Source organism: Lagenorhynchus albirostris, chromosome 13 (assembly GCF_949774975.1).
Source record: "Lagenorhynchus albirostris chromosome 13, mLagAlb1.1, whole genome shotgun sequence".
NCBI classification, from domain to species: domain Eukaryota; kingdom Metazoa; phylum Chordata; class Mammalia; order Artiodactyla; family Delphinidae; genus Lagenorhynchus; species Lagenorhynchus albirostris.
The window spans coordinates 2,190,645-2,210,266 of NC_083107.1; the positions used below are offsets into that span (position 1 = coordinate 2,190,645).

Sequence of the window (19,622 nt, forward strand, 5' to 3'; positions counted from 1 at the left end):
GCCGATTCATGAGCGCTGAACAAAGCCAGTAAGATCTCTAACACTTACTCAGTTGGATTTTATTTTTTAACAACACCATGAACAGAAATAGACGTTCCTAAATACGTGATTCTATCTAACATCGGTACGCCAAAATACAACACTTATAAAGGATACCTTTCACAGAATAGGGTATTGTTGAAACAAGGCTGACCCGGGGAAGTGAAAGCCTGCAAGGTCACTTACTGTTACTTTTACTGGACATCACAGCAGGCCATTTAGGTATCGTTCCTAGAGGCAGTAAGTTCACAGCAAATGACTCGCTTCAACGTGGACGACGCACGTGACAAAAATGAAATTAAAATGTTCACCCAGGGAACAGATGGAGGAATAAGGAGGCCTCCTGGTCAGCGTAGGTCCTGCCTCTGCAGAGGGAGGGGAACACCAGGGCCCACGTGTGTCCTGACCTGGGGGGCTTCCTGCACAGATGCCACGCATCTGCGGGGGTGAGCGCCGCCGTACTCGAGGTGCCAGGTCCTCTTGGACGAGGTACCCATGCCAGCCTTCTCGCCACTCCCAACTCTGACCGACACTCGCAGCACAGCAGGAAAATGCAGCAGGAAGGCTCCAGTCAATTATCAAACTAATTTGAACACTTTTAAAAATATTGGCTCATGAATCTAAGACTCACTACAGATGGAAATGGTTTGGGGGAAAAACCCACCCGCCCTCCAGGCGGAGGGAAGGCGGAGGAAAGGAGGTGTGGGGACCGAGCGAGGCAGCCAGGCTGTGCACCTGGGGACCCTGACTCCTGGCTCCTCTGCACGGACCACCCTGAAGGGGGCCTGGTGGATAAACCCCAGGGGACGCAGCACAAGCGCAAAAGAGCATCGAAACCAGGAGGCGAGGGAGACAGAAAGCCGTGGAGTCTGCCCCCTCCCTGTGGCCCCCAGCACCCCGCAGCTGGAATGGCTGGGCCCCTGCCCATCCCTGCCCGCATCGTGCTCCCCTCCCCCCCTTCATTCCTTCACTTTCTTTGAAAATCTTTTTAAAGGGTACACGAGAAAGTGATCTCTACTCTGCCTTGAGCCGACTAGGGTTGGTCACGGAAACCCGACACAGAAAGCAGGGCTGTCATTTCAGGGAGTCCTGCCTGGTAGGGAGCACAGCCGGCTGCGGGGCAGTGAGGACCGTCAGGCCCGGATGCCATCAGTCACCTTCCGCTGGGAACCACGCACGGCGGCTCCAAACCATGCGGCTGTGTCATCTCTGGAGCTTGCACGGCTCACCTGGGCACGTCACCTGTTACCGGACAACAGACAGCTCTCACCCGGCTAGAGACTCTTCCCACGTACCTCTTCTAGGCGTGCAAACGTACTGGAAACGGCTTACAACGCTTTCTCTGAAATGGTCCTTTGAGATCAGATCACTGTTTAAACAAGAGTGGTCCCGTTACCTCTGTCTCACTTGGCCAGTGACCAAAACCAAGCTAACCCTATTCCATCACCCCCTTTACGCCCCAAACAAGGCTCCAAAGAATGATCTGCTACTAACAAAAGGGACAAGACATGCTGGGGACTCCAGATGCTGTCACAGAGTCCTTTCAAGAACAGCCACCAGGGCTTCCCTGGTGGCGCAGTGGTTGAGAGTCCGCCTGCCGATGCAGGGGACGCGGGTTCGTGCCCCGGTCCGGGAAGATCCCGCATGCCACGGAACGGCTGGGCCCGTGAGCCATGGCCGCTGAGCCTGCGCGTCCGGAGTCTGTGCTCCGCAACGGGAGAGGCCACAACGGTGAGAGGCCCGCGTACCGCAAAAAAAAAGAACTGCCACCAGCCTGGAAGTAAGCTCCAAGCTCGGCCTTCGGGTGACCGGGAGGGAGTTCTAACAGCAGAGAGCTCTGGCCCTGTTTCACGGTCACTCTGAGGGGAGGCCTTCTGGAACCCGTCGACTCCAGGTGCCTGTCCAGAGGGGCCCTCACACCCTGGGGGAAACTGATGCTTGTACCTGACCGAGAATTGGCGCGGCCCCTTTAGAAGGGAGGGTTTTGGAAACACCTATCAAGAACCATAAAGACATCCATACCACTTAACTCTGCAACCCCTCGCCGAGGAACTTATGTCAAGGAACAGCTCAGTAGAAGAAAAGAAATATAAAGGAGCACACAGGCACCTCATCTACTGGAGCAGGAATTTAAATGACCGAGTCAGCGGGAAGCAGCTTACACTACTGAGGGCGCTGTCCCTCTACGGGATATTGGGCAACAAGAAAACATCACCAAATTACTAATAAGGTGGGAAAATGCTCATATTAAGAAGAATATGAAACTGTACAAATGGTCACACATAATTTCAAGGACTAATGACAAACATGAAAAGTCTCTCTTTTAGGATGTTAAGGTGACAGAAAGCATTTTCCTTTTTAAATATGGTCTTTAAGAGTTAGTAGGTTGCCTTTATCATTAAAAGAAACTCCACCGAAAGAAGACAAAAAGAGCAGTGCCACAAAAGATGCCTCAAAAAGCCTCACACGGGGAGGCGCGTGTTCAGCCTGCACATTCATATTCGCACCTGCAGTGCTGCAAACGTACCTGCGGAGACCAGAGCAAGTGACGGGGACCATTCTGCCCCTAGGAAAGGGCAGCTGGGAGAGAGGCAGGCACAGCGGGGATGCGGGTGCACTAGAGATGCGGGTGCACTAGGGATGCGGGTGCCTTAGGGATGCGGGTGCACTAGGGATGCGGGTGCCTCAGGGATGCGGGTGCACTAGGGATGCGGGTGCCTCAGGGATGCGGGTGCCTCAGGGATGCGGGTGCACTAGGGATGCGGGTGCCTAGGGATGCGGGTGCACTAGGGATGCGGGTGCCTCAGGGATGCGGGTGCACTAGGGATGCGGGTGCACTAGGGATGAGGGTGCCTCAGGGATGCGGGTGCACTAGGGATGCGGGTGCCTTAGGGATGCGGGTGCACTAGGGATGCGGATGCCTCAGGGATGCGGGTGCACTAGGGATGCGGGTGCACTAGGGATGAGGGTGCCTTAGGGATGCGGATGCACTAGGGATGTGGGTGCCTCAGGGATGCGGGTGCACTAGGGATGCGGGTGCACTAGGGATGCGGGCGCACTAGGGATGAGGGTGCCTTAGGGATGCGGGTGCACTAGGGATGCGGGTGCCTCAGGGATGCGGGTGCCTCAGGGATGCGGGTGCACTAGGGATGCGGGTGCACTAGGGATGAGGGTGCCTTAGGGATGCGGGTGCACTAGGGATGCGGGTGCCTCAGGGATGCGGGTGCCTCAGGGATGCGGGTGCACTAGGGATGCGGGTGCACTAGGGATGAGGGTGCCTTAGGGATGCGGGTGCACTAGGGATGCGGGTGCCTCAGGGATGCGGGTGCCTCAGGGATGCGGGCGCACTAGGGATGCGGGTGCACTAGGGATGCGGGTGCACTAGGGATGAGGGTGCCTTAGGGATGCGGGTGCACTAGGGATGCGGGTGCCTCAGGGATGCGGGTGCCTCAGGGATGCGGGCGCACTAGGGATGCGGGCGCACTAGGGATGCGGGCGCACTAGGGATGCGGGTGCCTCAGGGATGAGGGCGCACTAGGGATGCGGGTGCACTAGGGATGCGGGCGCACTAGGGATGCGGGTGCCTTAGGGATGCGGGTGCCTCAGGGATGCGGGTGCACTAGGGATGCGGGTGCACTAGGGATGCGGGTGCCTCAGGGATGCGGGTGCACTAGGGATGCGGGTGCCTTAGGGATGCGGGTGCACTAGGGATGCGGGTGCCTCAGGGATGCGGGTGCCTCAGGGATTCGGGTGCACTAGGGATGCGGGTGCACTAGGGATGCGGGTGCACTAGGAATGCGGGTGCCTCAGGGATGCGGGTGCACTAGGGATGCGGGTGCCTTAGGGATGCGGGTGCACTAGGGATGCGGGTGCCTCAGGGATGCGGGTGCCTCAGGGATTCGGGTGCACTAGGGATGCGGGTGCACTAGGGATGCGGGTGCCTCAGGGATGCGGGCGCACTAGGGATGCGGGCGCACTAGGGATGCGGGTGCACCAGGGATGCGGGTGCCTCAGGGATGCGGGCGCGCTAGGGATGCAGGTGCCTCAGGGATGCGGGCGCACTAGGGATGCAGGCGCACTGGGGATGCGGGTGCCTCAGGGATGCGGGTGCCTCAGGGATGCGGGTGCCTTAGGGATGCGAGTGCCTCAGGGATGCGGGTGCACTAGGGATGCGGGTGCACTAGAGATGCGGGTGCACTAGGGATGCGGGTGGCTCAGGGATGCGGGCGCACTAGGGATGCAGGTGCCTTAGGGATGCGGGTGCACTAGGGATGCGGGTGCACTAGGGATGCGGGTGCGTTAGGGATGCGGGTGCACTAAGGATGCGGGTGCCTTAGGGATGCGAGTGTCTGCTGCGTCCCCGCACCTGCCTGGTGAAGACGCCCAGCCAGCCGCCACCAAGGGTCACCGCACACGTGTGCAAATACAACACACCCACGTGAAAACGCTCCAGAAAGGCCGCCAGGACCACACTCGGATAAATTCCCTATTTACGCGGGGCGGAGGCAGCCTGCAGGGGCGCAGTCGAGAGCAATATTAGGGGAGGGCAGACGGAACGTTTGGTAAGGGTCTGCGGTCGTTACTGACGTGTTCGTCCTTGAGGAAGCGTCCTCCACAGCCCCGCAGCTGGTAGTCACAGCTCCGTGCACCAACTCTTCTTCCAAGCCACTTCTTATTTTATAACGTATTTCTGTTTAATATGGGGTCAAAAACTCCAGGGACCCTTCTGCCATTAACACCCGAGAACCAAAAAGTCAAACTCTTTAATGCGAGAGATTTTTAAAAGCCCCTGACAGTTTCCTGACGCTGGAAGTTACGCTAAACCCCTAAGTCCCGAATCCACAACCCAACCCAATCACTAGACTATTAACTCATCACAAATCCCAGACCACTATTTGCATTCATTTTTTTCAGATAATAAACGGATATGTATTTTCCCACTATGACGACTGAAATAATTAAATTTACAAAAACAATGACTAGGCCTTGTATCTGATTTAAGTACAATTATTCTTAGGTTTTTCTTACAGACAAAGGATTTTATGTTATGCGCTTGGGGGATGTTCTGTCATCACCGCATGACTGGAGAGACTTCTGTGAGGCAACAGAATTAAATTACTTTCCACGATGCCCATGTGGACCAGCTCTGGCCCGAGGCCTGGGTCCCAGCAGCTCCGTCATCAGACAAGACTGCACCGGACCTGCCAGGCCCCCACCCTGTGCCATGCACGCCCTCCCCCCGTCGGAAGGGGAGGCCCAGGGCCTCCCACTCAGGATGCTTTTTAATGGTTTTCATTTTATGCGATTGTATGAGAAGACAGTTACTAAAGTATGACTTAGAAAAAGAATTTGAGATGCACATGTGCTTCTTTAGGTATGAATACGCTAACCAAGACGGTATGGCAGGTCTAATAACCCCCGTAATTTCAAAGGAAGATGAGAGCAGCCCAAAATCCCAAGCATCTGCAACCACCACGACGTGGTGACGCAAAAGCCCCGCTCGTTTCCCTGATGGCCGTGAACGTCACGGGTTGTCTCCCTACTTTCACAATGGAAGGAAACACTAATTCACAGCTAGTGAAGATAAAAATGCAAGTTTTTCACCCCAAGGCCACAGACCCCCTGAAGTCCATCCTCTCCCCACAGGGCCCCCGGAATAAGAACCGCCTTTGGGGAACCACTCAGAACTTCCCATGATGCCATGAACCAGGGCAGATTCAACAAATTCCTAGATTCCAGACTCGGGCGGGGCCCCAGGGAGGACCCGTCAGAGCAGAGGCTCCTGTGCTGTTGTACCAGGAACGTGTGCGGATGTGAGGAGAGAGCCCGACCCGGGAGCCCGAGGCTGGACCAGTCCCCCGCTCCTTCCCACTCCCCTGGTTTGACGCTCTGCCGCCTACTCACTACCGTTTCCTCCAGCAAGTCCTCTTCCAACTTGAAGCTGGAAGGAAGCTGAACAGACCACCTTGTTCAGCCCTGCTTCTACATATGGAACGCTGCTTCCAGCAGACTTGCTATAAAGAAAACCCAAGCCCAGCCAATTCCAAAAATGCTGTCCTTAAACGCTTCCCAGCAAAGTGGGAGTTCTCATTTTCATGTCATGATTCTTCTACACATAGACGCCAAAACTCACATCAACAACCCCAGTCAAAACAAAAAAATTCAGTGAAAGATTTTTTAACAGTTATCAGAAACTACAGGTCAAAGTAGAAATCATAAATTATACTTTAACACGGAGACATGGATTTAAAGAAAATAATGTTCAAAGAAGCCACTGCAGATGTTTATATGCAGTCAATTTTAATAAACAAAATGCACTAATACAAGTTCTATGAACACGAATGAACATAACTGATTCTCTGTAATGTACGTAGCTCTGGGGAGGGCGGAACGGTAAGGAGTATCCCCACAGGGCGCCTTCCACCTCCACCCTCAAAGCATACCGTCCGTGGCAGGGCGCAGGGGAGGTACAAACAGGAAAGCGAAAGAGGCTACCGGCCCTATTAAACCTGACCCTCTCTGCACCCCAGAGAAAGGCCAACCACTCTTCCGCCTCATCAGCCACTGGAGGAAAGCCCCACGCCGTCCCCTCCCCAGGCCAGCTGCTGAGCCCACGCCCCGCAGCCCCAGTCTGCTAGCACGCACACCTGGAGCCACGTCAGGGCACCTGGGCAGCTGGTAAGGGCCGCCAGAGCGGCTGTGTCCACAGATGCAGTGCACCTTCCCTGGGCTGGGGCCGCAGCAGGACCTCCGTCACCACTGAGCACTTCCTCTCCTGCAGGAACCATCTCAGGCCTCCGCCCCCCCCCCCTTCACCGGGTCTGCCTAAGCACAGGATGGCCATCTCAGAGCGTGAAGCATCGGGCCTGTGCCGAAACCGAGAAGATCTGCTGCTGGTTTTTATTTGCCCAAATTGGACAAAGCCCATGGACACTGCCATCGTCACACGTGCACACACTCACCTGCTCTCGCTCACACACACACATGACAGAACCATTTCAGACAAGCCTGGCACTGAGGACCGCCCTCCTCTGGCCCAGACTGACCTTTGCAGGGCAGGGTTCACGGCTGTGACTCCATTTCCCTCCATCGGACCTCTGAGGGCAATGGGCTTCCTTCCAAGACTGCAGCGCAAACAGAGGAGCCCTGGGTCACTCCCAGTGGGCCCGCAGTGGACAGCCTGGCAGAGCCGGCCTCGGCCAGAAAGTCAAGGTTAGTGGGGACACGCCACGTTGATATCATGCACCCTGGACGGGATGTGATGAAAACGGTGCTCACCCTCTGTGGTCTTCTCCCCCAAACCTGTAATCCAGCCTAATCACGAGAAAAACACAAGACAGATCCCAACAGAGGAACATTCCACAAAACACCTGACTGGTCCTCCTCGACACTGAAAATATCGTCAGAAGGAGGAAAGTCTAGGAACTGTCACACCAAGAGGAGCCTCAGGAGACACCATGAGTAAATGGAATGCGGTTTCCAGCATGGGATCCTGGGGCAGAAAAGACCATTAGGGGAAAAGTAAGAAGATCCAAAAAAGTATGGACTTTAGTTAATAAAGTACCAGTCTTGCTTCATGAGCTGTGGCCAGGGTACCAGAGTAACGGGAGATGTTAGCAACAGTGGAAACCGGATGCTGGGGATGGCAACTCTCTGTACTCTCTTTGGGATTTTTCTATAAATCTAAGACTTCTCTAAAATTAAAGGTTTATTTTAAAATATATATGTACTATACATCCTACACATAAATCCATATAAGCAAAGCATAACATGAACGCCTTTCGACAATTACAAAGCGTACTTCGGAAAAATTAGTAAAAAGTCTACTCAGCAAAAGGAGATAAACACATTTATTGATTAGCTCAACACGACAGTATAAGGTTATTTACTTGGTTGAAACGGTACAATTTTTGCTGTTCTTCAGAGAACACATGACCTGTACTTACACACATAAAATCATACTCTACACAAGTCTGTAAACGACAACAAAAACCTCGCTTCCTTGAACGAGACCCAAAAAGACTTATTCAGCAGGCATCAAATTTTCTCCTGTTAAGGTCCCTGAGAGCCAGGAATCAGTGTATTCCAATCAATCTCTAAAACGGCCAACACAAAACTCATAGTTCAAATTAAATTCTCGTTATTCTCAAATTAAGCTTCACTTAAACACTAAGTGAATCACAAATTAATTCCAATGCATCACAAAGACTATTTTACACTAACCCATGTCATCAAAAGTTAAAGGAGGAACTGTAAACTAGCTCAGTGTGAAACAGAGGACAAATCACTAATTATGATTTGAATTGTTTTGAATGCCAGGATTAAATTATTTCCGGATGCTAAACAGAAACACAGAAACTGGTCCACCGACTTGCTGTTAAAAGGGCACAATGATTTGGGAACTAGATGAAGCCGAGGTCAACGACCTGAAACACTGCATTTGAAAAAATACAAAAACTAACATCTATAATGGAGTGAACAAATAGTTCACATTTCAAAGGAAACACTTCGAACTCGACAATCAGGATAAAAAACAAATCTGCAAAATGCCTGAACAGGACGGATTTACAATATTCATCACCGATCCAGGCGAAGCAGTCATCTGACTAACTAAATCTTTTCTAGATTAAAATGTAACGGCATAATGCACTTACACCGTCATCAATTAGGAAGAAAAAAGGAATTAGAAGTATCAGTGGGCTTCCTGACACCGGCATTCCATTAAAAGCAGCAATAAGTAGTTTTGTTCTTTTTCTTTTTAAGAGCTAAAAGTCGTAGGCAAATAAATCACGTGTAAGCAGAGTTTACATAATCTGAAAATTACGGAGTAGTTGACCCCAAAACCACATGTTCATCCTAAGCAAACTGACAGCATGGCCTCACGCAGGCCCTGGAAGACAGCACCGTCCCGGGAAGGGAGGCTGGTGTCGGGGGAGGACGGGGTGGCAGCCCCAGCTGCAATGCGGCCACAGAGCTTTACCAGCGGCAACTGGGACCATCCCTGCTCAGCGGACACTCCACGGTCTCAGGGCTACCTGACTCTCCCGAGAATATCTGAAATGAATTCTCCCTGGCCTTGAGGACTTTCCATGGGTCTCCCCTGCACCACCCACAGGACCCCACAGAGAAGCACGGGCACTCATTTTGTACGCTGAGGCGAGAGTCGATCGTGAACCTGCAAAATCACTCTGCTGGCTCACAAGCTCCCTGAGGGCAGGGCTCTGTGTGGTCCACCTTCGTATGTCCATAGCTCCTAGCACGGTGCTTCTGCTGTAGCCGGCACTCAAAAGTATTCACTGGGTGACAACTCAGGGACAGCAAACTAGTCCGGCAGTCTGATCTGTGGGTCAGATCGGGATGGAGAAGGCAGCCTGTGCTTTGTCCCCGCACACGTGCCCTTCGGTCCTCCAGCCAGATTCACAAAAAGGGACCAGCAGCCTCAGTTTACCACGCGCAGGCCGGTTCAGCCCACTCTGTTTTGAAGACCCTCCTCGAATAAGGAACTGCACAGCTGCAATTTCTAAACAGGGAAGCAGAGCCACAAAAGGTCTTTGAAAACATCAGCGTTAAGCCCCTGCTTCGCAGAAGATGAGACGGAGGTGGAGAGGTGTTAGAAGCGAGCCGGGCAGCTTGGGCCAAACTAGCAGCAGGTGGACACGCGCACCCTCACTGCTCACAGGAAACCAGACGTCTCCGAGTTCACATTTAGACCAGCTATTATTGAAGTTCAGGATGAGGCTGTTTTAAGCCAGCCCCTATCATAATGAAAAGTCAGGAAGTTACTGCATGCCGGCAAACGTTTTATTTTGAGGGAGGAGGGGATTTCAATACCGTAAAGACAAAGCCCTAAGGAAGCCCTGCGTCCGCAGCTCCAGATCCGGGGCATGACCTGACAGCAGGACCCCTGCGGCCAGCCCCCGGCCCTGTGACCCTCACGTTCCTTCTCTCCACAGTGGCCAAGTCACAGTACTTGCTCCTCCACCGATGAGTCAGGATCAAATGATACAGTGACACACACAGAACAATTAGACACACACAATGTTATGCAGCACACAACTGCAGAGTCTCCAAGTCTGTCCAGAGAGTGACTATTAATCTTTCCTAGGTCCTTCTCAGTGCACACGAGGATGGGAGGTAAAGGAAAGAAAAAGACTGCCTGTACTTGTAACCATCTCCACCGAGAAAAGTTCAAAAATTTCCAGCGTGCTCATTCTGTGTTTATCCTAGCAACAGAACAGGAAGAGAGCAGATACAAGAAGTGACCAAGTCAAAGGGGAGAGCAATACAACAGGAAATGATTTACAGAAAACAGATCTAGATCAAGCCGAGGAAACTTCTAATTGGCAGCCCTCTCGATTTCTAGGCTTCTCTGACTTGATCAAGAAAAAGAAGGGCAGAGAGAACACGACGATCCAGGCCACCGCACAGGCAGCTCTGCCACTGAGCCAGACGCTGAGAGAGACGAACAACCCAATTATCATTTTCCCTTTCCTCCTCCCTGGATAAGGTCTAATTTGTGATATTTTGGTTCTCTCTCCCCTGAAGAGTTTATTTTAGAACTATATAAAAAAAAAGGAAATAAAACATTCAAAAGCTGACAGATGTGACCAGCTCAAAGACTAGCAGGCTGAACCTAGGATCTTAAAAACTTTAGTAACAACAAAAACAGGGTTTTTTTTCCTATAAACAATCACCAATTGTAAGGATTCTGAGCTAAGTAAACAGAGGTCTTGGATTAAACCAAACTCTGAAAATCAACTACCTATTAAAAGCAACTGATAAGGGACCCCATTACTTCCCTGTTAGTGGACATTCTAAAGGGAATGTGCTGTCACCACGGTTCAGCCAGATTTCATAATGCTTCCTACAAAATCAGCATTTCATATTTATCTGGTCCAAAGAGGGAGAAGTAGAAAATTTAAAAAACAATGCATGCCATACTTTACCACCAACAATATTATAGATAAACCATGGTTAACTCAGTTACATTAAACTTTCTCCTTTATATACTTAACTGTAGAGGTGTATAAACACTGTTTAGCTTTCTAAATAGGTATTATTTTTGATGTTTATAAAACTGTAGGGAGGGCTTCCCTGGTGGCGCAGTGGTTAGGAGTCCATCTGCCAGTGCCGGGGACACGGGTTCGGGCCCCGGTCCGGGAAGATCCCACATGCCGCAGAGCAGCTGGGCCCGTGAGCCAGAACTACTGAGCCTGCGAGCCACAGCTGCTGAGCCTGCATGCCACAACTGCTGGGGCCCCCGCACCTAGAGCCCGTGCTCTGCAATGAGAGAAGCCACCGCAACTAGAGAAAGTCCATGTGCAGCAACGAAGACCCAACACAGCCAAAAATAAATAAATAAAATAATTTATTTAAAAAAAACCCTGCAGGGAAAAAATGATCTCCAAGAGGGCAACTGTGTGAAAGAATACATGGGCCATTAATTGAAAGGTTTAAGCAAAGTACATGAGCAGTCGCTCGTAACAAGGCTGCTGAAACACTGACTTTTCAGGCCAGTTAACCCTCTGGTGTGGGGACAGTCTGCTGCATTGTGTGAAGCTGGGTAGCATCCCTTGTCTTTGCCCACTGGATACCAGGACCACTCTCCAGTCCTGACAACTGGAAAATGTCCTCAGACACCACCAATTGTCCAGAGGGGCAGAACCACCCCTGGTCGAGAACCACTAATTTACATACAAGGGTAGAGGGTCAAGTCTCAAGTTCCTTTTTTTTTTTTTTAATTATTTGTTTACTTACTTATTTTGGCCGCGCTCTGCGGCATGCGGGATATTAGTTCCCCAACCAGGGATCGAACCCATGCCCCCTGCATTGGGAGCGCAGAGTCTTAACCACTGGACCGCCAGGGAAGTCCCATCAAGTTTCTTTTTTTAATATTAACACCTGAAAAGGTATCCTCTTGTATTTGCCAAAGTGAATTGCTTTTATTTCTTAACCCAAATCTACCAGCTAGGAAAATTCAAAAACGAATGGGAATTTTCAGGTATGCAGTATGTTGAAAACATTTTCTGCCTTTGACTGTTACAAACCTCTCCGACCTGAGACATTAAGGAAAAGAGGATCTCCTTCTTCCAGAAAGCAGGGCAGCCTTCCCTCCCGGGGCTGAGCTCGCCTGGCGCAAGGCACAGTCAAGTTCAAGCAGCGGAGCCGTCATCTACGACCCTCGACGGAGCCTCAGTTCCACCCAGGCACCCTTCAAAGTGAAAATGACAACGGCAGAGGGTCTGTTGTCCTTCCCCCAGTTTTAAGAGGACAGTTTCTTTATAGTCACCACCGGGTCTTATCTCCTGAACCATATGAAAGAGACCTACGACGGAGACCCTAAGAAGGGAAATGACGCAGCACAGACGTCTTAATAAAGGGAGGGGAGCTTATACACACAAGCCAGGCCAGTCCGAAGAAGGCAGTAAGTGAACACATAAAGGAAAACCACCCGAGTGCAGGTAAGGAAGGCAGATGACTTAAGCTGCATGGCCAGGGTCGGGGAATCACACACGAATGTGAAATACAGGGAAGAACCAAAAGAAAGGAAAAATCTGCTTTTATAGCCGTCTTGCCAGATTCTGCTCCAAGTATGTTCCTTAAAAAAGAAAGCAGGGCTTCCCTGGTGGCGCAGTGGTTGAGAGTCCGCCTGCCGATGCAGGGGACACGGGTTCGTGCCCCGGTCCGGGAGGATTCCACGTGCCACGGAGCGGCTGGGCCCGTGAGCCGTGGCCGCTGAGCCTGCGCGTCCGGAGCCTGTGCTCCGCAACGGGAGAGGCCACAACGGTGAGAGGCCCGCGTACCGCAAAAAAAAGAAAGAAAGAAAGCAGTTTGGTGAAAATTCACTATTCACCTATATAAAATGTCCTGAAACTGATTCTAAAGTAACTCCCTGAATCCCTCGTTATTTCATGGTCTCTTAAAAATACTCCAGCAGCTTGCAGTTTTTACGTCCATGTCCCCAAGCTGGTTCCCATCACTCAGAGCAACAAGAGAGCTGTTTATCCCCAATCTCGACATCTCCCCACCACCCCTGCCCCCAACACACACGGACTTGAAAACAGGGACACAAGCTTTTAAAGGGACTGCCCTTAAAACGAACACAGCTGGAAAGGGGGAAAGAGAGACAGAACCCCTCTTCTGTAGCCAGGCTTGCAAGTGACGTAATTAAAATATCTGTTGACTTGCAGACATCCTTAAACGCTCAGCCAGAACTCACAGGATACGAAACTGAGGCACATCCTTCAAGGAAGATCAACGCCGACACTGATGGGCTTCGTCCAATGAGACAGCCGCTGGCGCCTTCTCTAAGCGTCTCACGCCCATCTCTCCCTCTTCTAAGATTCTTCCCGAGCTGGCCGCCCTCACCGCGGCTGGGAGAATTATTAAGCTTGTTTAAGTAAATAAATCTTTGCTGCTCCTCCTGGGACAGGCTGCATGGAGAGAAGCAGCTGGACTGCAAATCTAAGCCTGTGAATTCAGAGAGCCTGCCCGCGTGATAGCCCATCGGAGACCGCCTTCCCGACCTGGAAACACACAGAAGTCCCCCCCACAGCACCACACTCTCGATTGTACGTCAGTTCCATCTGCCCCGAGGGGAGGCTACCCAGTGCTTCCAGGGCCCTCCAACAACGGAAGGGCGAGTTTAGGATGGTCCGGCACTACGAGCCTCGCTTAGGACGGCAGCCGATGTCGAAGTTCCCACAAAGTTAGCTCAGCAGTCTTCCAAAATTCCAAATCACCTGAGAATTCATCAGAAAAGCAAATTCTCAGGCCCCCCTGCAGACACACTCTGGTGTGTGTCCAGCCATGTGAGTCTGAAGGAACCCTCCAGGGGTTGCTGAGGCCCTGCTCTGGGCTGGAGAGTATGCCTGTCTGGGGGTCCCCTGGCCCGTGGTACTCAGAAAGGAGGGCTGGCGGGCACGAGCTGCAAGGCCGGGGACGCTCACGGGTTCGCCTCTGTGACTCTCCGCGGCACACCCGCCAGGACCACTGGAGCAGCCGGTGCTTATTCACGATGTCCTTCCAAAGTCCAGGGCCTCCAGCATAACTTGGCTGGTAAGAGGTTCCCAGAATGAACGACCTCCAAGCTCTGCTCCCTATCAATGGTTTTCCATTATGTCCCTCCAATCTTACACCACCATAGAAGTTTACAGCTCTGTTTACGCATTTTCAGATACACCTTAATGAAGAGATGGTGGCCTAGCTTAGTGGCTAAGAGCAGAGCCTCAGAAGTCAGACAGCCTGAGTGTGAATTCCAGATCTGCCACTGACCAGCCCTGGAACCTTCGGCAGCCTGACCTGCTATGTCTCCATATCCTCGACTATAAAGAGAAACACAGCAAGAAATCACACTCAGGCTTTTTTTTATAGAAATTTATTTATTTTTATTTATTTATTATTTTTGGCTGTGTCGGGTCATCGTTGCTGTGCGCAGGCTTCTCATTGCGGTGGCTTCTCTTGTCACGGGACACGGGCTCTAGGTGCATGGGCTTCACTAGTTGTGGCACGCGGGCTCTAGAGCGCAGGCTCAGTAGTTGTGGCGCATGGGCTTAGTTGCTCTGCGGCACGTGGGATCCACCCAGACCGGGGCACGAACCCGCGTCCCCTGCACCGGCAGGCGGACTCCCAACCACTGCGCCACCAGGAAAGCCCCACACTCAATTTTTGAAGGCATTCAATGAGCTAGTATTTTGTGTAACGTGGTCAGCACAGTCACTACAACGTGTGGTGTGTGTGTGTTAGGGAAGAAGCCCGTGATCACTAAAGAAATATGACTTTTAGGTTCTATACTTAGAAATTAAGTACTTAAATATATCGGAAATACACTGAACACTAACATTCCCAAAAAGTTATTTTGCATTGGTAACGTAACCTCTAGAATTCTACACACATTTTAAAACATTTGTAAAATATACAAGTATCCTGATTATAGGTAACCACATCTGGTTTGAGCACTCTAAAACTGCTTGAGTACCTGAAATACCACAGTATTCCTTAGAACTACAGATTACACCTTTCCCACTACAGAATAATAATTACCATTATTATGATCCCAGGCTGCTTCCTCTATGTCTTCTCAGCTATCTCAACTCAGGAAAACACAGGCTAAACGAAGCTTGCATCATTAAAGGGTACAGACCTGTGCTCTCCAGCACGCAGCCACCAGCCTCACGGGGCCGCTGAACACCCCAATGTTGCGAGGGGAGAGGCACGCCATGAACGGAGAACACGTGCCGGCTTTCAAAGACTTCACACAAATAGAAGAATGTGAATCGTCACATTAATAACGTTTTATGTTGAACACGTGGAAATAAAGATACTTTGGCTCTACCAGGTAAAAGAACAGACTGTGAAAATTAGTCTCACTTGTTTCTTTTTACATCTTTAACGTGGCTACTAGACAGCTAAAACCCCCTCTGTGGCTCGCACTGTATTTCAATGGGACAGCACGGCTCTCGACAATCTTCAAGGGGCGTTTTCAGGAAACACCCCACATGAAAACAGACACAGGCAGCGTTTTCGGCACCAGCCTCTCCTCCTTCCTTAAGGGTCAGGTATAGTTCCGGGGCACTTGCGCCGTGATGCTGTTATTACAAGGGTAACACTGAATCGGCCCCAAAGTACAGAAGTCTTTAAAAATAAACTGACAATAAACGTTATCACAACTAGCAGGCTGCCATCCAGTGTGTACTGGGGGCGGGGAAGCATATTTAGAGGCTGAGAAAGCAGTGAGGAGCCCGTGGCGCAGGCCCACAGGAGCCACGTTGAGGACGGGGGACGCTGACCCGAGGGCAGTGGGGAGCCAGCGATGGGACCACGGCCAGGCTCGGGTACCCGGGCGCAATGAGCAGGGTGGTAGGCGTGGTGAAAGAGGTGTTCCGCCAGTGCAAGTGAGAGGGGAAGGCTCAAGTGTAAGAGATCTTTTGGAGGTAAAATTAATAAGATTGGGATCTGGGAGGCAAGGGAGAGTCCAGGATGACGCAGTGAGTCAATGCTGGGGACATTAACGAGAAGGCAGGCAGGTCAGGAGGCGGTGCCAACAGCTGTGATGTTCAGAGTTTTCAGTGGAAATGACCGGAGGGAGGTCGGATGATTCACTGGAATGATCGACTGAGTCAGGAGTGAACAGGTTTGCAGCTGGAGAGCTGCGGTCACACAGGTGATCACCTAGAACAGCTCCCACTGGCCCAGGCCAGCAACACAGGCAGCGATGAGGGTGGACGTCACCGAACCCTCCCGCACCCGCCAAGGGGACGCTGGCTCCCAGCAGATCCACAGTCTTAGCAGCAGCCCCAGCGACGCTCCTGGCCCCAGGTTCCATCTGTGGCCAGGAAACGCTCTCGTTTCCATACCAAATCCAGCACTTTCCGTACATCTTGTATTTGACCATGATCCTGATCCAAAAACCCTGCTGCAGCTGAGCCAACACCGGCTGAGGGTAAGCGTCCACAAACGGAATCGGTCAGGGCTAGTTCTCTCTCCTAACGGTTCTCCTCAAAGCCTGACGCATCTGGATCCCAGCGGCCGCCTTCCCCGCGTGTGGAGGCTGCGTGATGAACACTGAGCTGCCAGCCCCTCCCCTCCCCGCACCAGGTTCCAGATCGGGGTGACAGAAGCCACAGGAAGCCCTAAAATCATCAGCCTGGTTTTGAACAGAGTGACGCACTGTTATGCACTGAACTGCCCCCCGAATTCACATGTTGAAGCCCTCACCCCCGACGTGCCTGCATCTGCAGAAAGAGCCCTGGCAGCAACGAAAGTTCAATGAGGTCAGAAGGGTGGGGCCCTAACCCAACAGGACTGGTGTCCTCCTAGGAAGAGGAACAGACGCCAGAACGCCCCACATGCAGGGCGTGTGAGGACACAGCAGGAAGAGAGGCTCACCGAGAACTGAGTCTGCCAGCACCTGGATCCTCACTTTACAGCCTCCAGAAGGGCGAGAAATAAGCTTCCTTTTCACGCTCAGCCTGTGGGAACTGTGAGGGCAGCCTGAGCAGGCGTGCACACACTGAATGGGGACAAGCGCCCTTCAACTCGCAGAGAATGTCCAGGCCAACGGGCTCAGACACCGAAATCAGGACAGGAGGTCACCTCCAGAGTGAACTCACCTGCCCGCCCTGCTCCCACCTGCAGCCGGGCAGGGGCCCACACACTCCGCCCATCAGGACCTGCGGCAGACCCGCAGCCTCCCAGGGGCTACCACGCCCAGCACCTCTGGGGGTCGTCTCCTCCTGCTGAGCAGCCAGGGGGCTCTGTCACCCCACCACTGTCTCTGGGCTCCGGGGTCCTCACACAGACGTCAGGGCCGGAGACCACGTCACCATGTTATTTCGATACTAAGTATGGTGGTGGATGGGAAAGCTAATTGGTAAGCCATAATCTTCCATCTGAACACTAGTACCCGTTATTTTTATCTGACTTGGGCGTTTCAGATCTTCATTTAACTACCAACCGGCAAAACAATCCCACTTTCCAAAACTCTCAAAAGGGGAAATTGCAGTATTTCGATTCTGAGTGCACTTGAAGCTTCTTTTCTTAAAAACATTAAAAAATGGTATAAAAAGAGGTAAGAGGACACTAAATGGCTGGCTTACCAGGCCGGGATAACAAATGCTCTGCCCGGAGTTTCCAGTTCAGGTTAACCTGGACAGACAACCTATTGAAAAGTAAAATATTTAGGCATCCCACCAGGGGGTGATGTAGCTGGTTTGCTTTTCGTCTTGCTTTTTTTTTTTTTTTTAATTAATTTTAGCTTCAGGGCTATAAATGATTCGTTTGACAGAGAATTTACCAAATAGAGAGGCCACCAGACCAAATCCTCCCATTGTCTGGACCTGGATGTGCTGGAAGCAAAACCTTATGAACCTAGAGCCTTAATGACTGACAGGCTCAGAACTCGATATTCACGTGTTCAATCAGTATTTTCTGGGCATCCGTGTGTACAAGGAATGAACACAAGCCACGGGGCCAACTGTGACAAATGCACGTGTGTGTGTTGGGGGACGGAGTTATAACTGGTTAATGTTAATTATACCTTCAGAAATTGACACACTTTGGGATCCATTCAAAGTGAAACGCAGGAAAAGAAAAAAACAGTCTACTTTTTAAAACTGTGTTACTAAAATGGCCTAAAGAAACAAGAAACTATCTTTACTTTAGCTCCATACTTTGAAACCGTTAAATGGCTCTCTTGATCTCCTTCTAAACTGTCTTAACTCAAGCATTTAACAGTATCAGCACGATGTCATTTTTAGCCTTTGAAAACAGGCCACAAAGGGTTTCCATCACTCATTTTAGGAAAGAGAAACATTTTGGAAGGGCCATTTGCAGCTCATCTGGATGGGGAAACTCATCTTGCAAGCCTCGGAGTTGAGTCGTGGGGAGTTTCCAGTTCATCTGTGAAGAAAGTTAGCTTACTAGATTTCCAAACATGGTCCACTACCCTACCCTGCAGTTCTGGCGAGCAATCTTCCGCTTGATTTTTCATATAGGAGAAGCATGTCACCGGCCCTCTCCCCTGGTTCACGGGAGGCCATTCTGGGCAGTGAGAAGCATGTGTATCCCGGAGAAACACGTGTAACACAGCCTCATCGAGGCAATGCTAACGAAGTGACCGAGGAGAAAGCTCCAGGTCATTCTGGGCAATGGAGAAGACTTTCGGGTATTTTAAAAGGTTATCCAGTTTGTATACACACAAGGAAGACTTCAGGTATGTTTACAGTGGATGATAACACGTCTCAAATACTGTGTACGTGTGATCTGTTTGTTGGAAAACCTCAATAATCGCCCAATGCAAATATTTTAACAGAGGCTGGGAAATGTGGCAACTTCAAAGAGATGAGGGATGAAGAGAACTGAGGTACAGGGCACGTAATAAAGAAAACCTCAAAGCCCGACAAATGAGCACAGCTACTTGCGATCACCTTCATCAGGCCCCACCTTAAATGGGGAGCGAAGGGGACGGGTCAGCCTATCCTCCAGATGGCAATGTCATCCCGCGGCCCAGAATCAATCCTGCTGAGTATTTAGGTAGCAGCTGAGACGCTCGGGGCCCAGGTGAGGCCTCTAGGTTACTACCAGCTCACAGCTGCTTTAAGTTCCCAATTTCAGCCTCAACTAGCTGCAGCCAGAGGACCACTAGGATCCGGCCACTTTCTTCAAAACTACATCTAACCAACCTGGAGGAGAGAAACATCACAGTAGGATTTTCCCTCCTGGTTACTAATTCAGAAACACGGTTAACACCCACATCTGGGGAAACCCCTGTTCCAAACACCTAAAAGCCTACACCGACAGCTCAGTCTCCTGGTTAGGCCCACTCGATCTGCTCGTGTTCACTGGCTGCTACCCTCTTTATACGACCCCACCACCCATGCCTGAATCCTGTCATTCATTTACCCGTTCATCTAGGGCCACTGGGTAAGTGAATTAAGGGAGTGTTCAGAAGCAAAGTTTAGGTCTGCTTTGATAAGTTAAAGCAGCCCAGATTAATTTCATTTTCAGTCGTTTTAAGTCCTGTTGCTTACGATATCAAATGCAGTGGGATGAAACATACCCTGAATAACTCTCATTCCTACCAA

General features: G+C 51.2%; 1 protein-coding gene and 1 long non-coding RNA gene across 5 annotated transcripts in view; both read right to left on the minus strand.

The window, feature by feature from the left end:
• The window catches only part of NCK2 (NCK adaptor protein 2), a 134,762-nt gene that overhangs the window by 114,031 nt on the left and 1,109 nt on the right, over window positions 1–19,622 (minus strand). The gene's annotated exons all lie outside the window — the stretch shown is intronic.
• Window positions 15,302–19,372, minus strand: LOC132531191 (uncharacterized). The gene is made up of 2 exons (XR_009544036.1): window positions 16,927–19,372; window positions 15,302–16,474 (listed from the first exon to the last, which is right to left on the minus strand). It is a non-coding gene; the product is annotated as an uncharacterized LOC132531191 (long non-coding RNA).